The sequence below is a fragment of the Chrysochloris asiatica genome, unplaced genomic scaffold (genome assembly GCF_000296735.1).
Source record: "Chrysochloris asiatica unplaced genomic scaffold, ChrAsi1.0 scaffold00026, whole genome shotgun sequence".
NCBI lineage: Eukaryota > Metazoa > Chordata > Mammalia > Afrosoricida > Chrysochloridae > Chrysochloris > Chrysochloris asiatica.
In genome coordinates, this window is record NW_006408544.1 from 23,977,626 (window position 1) to 23,978,347 (window position 722).

Consider the following 722-nt stretch of genomic DNA (forward strand, 5'->3'; position numbering starts at 1 on the left):
AAGGGTAATACAAAAACAGTTACAATCATACATTGATAGAGAACTTCCAGAAGTTCAAGCCGGATTCAGTCGAGGACATGGAATGAGGGATATCAGTGATGTTACAATGAGGAGACTGCAATCACTGAGATGAAATGAAGTTTCTGATTCGTTGGAAGTACAACTGATGATTTGCTCTGTAAACTCAATTCAAATAAATCTAGTAATTTCAATAAATTATCTGTTCTGTAAACTCAGTTCAATAAAAAGTTTGGGGGGCAAAAAAAGAACAAAGATATTTCTTCTCTCCCCGCTCAAGTTGTGAAAACTTTAGGATCCACTTGAGTCCCATAATGGCACTGCTCTGGAAGGTAAGGACACAACAGTGAACAAAAGAGAGAAAAGGAAGAAACAACTTCAAAAAACCTTTTGTTTTGTGAAGTTTACTTTCTAGTTGGGAGAGACAGAGAAAACGGGAACATAATAAACAGTTAAATTAAATGGGATAAGTACCATGGTACCAAGTACCATGGAGAAGTGTTGAAGAAAGTAAAAGGAATAGAGAGTTTAAGGCAGGGAGTGTAGGTGAGGTACACTGCCAGTATAAACAGGATTGCCAGAATAGTCCTCAATGAGAAGGTGTTCTTTGGAAGGAATTCATACTATCCATGGATCTAGTTGGAAGAAAAAATGAAATCTTTCAAGAAACTGTTGTAGCACTGCAGACACTCACTCATCTCTGC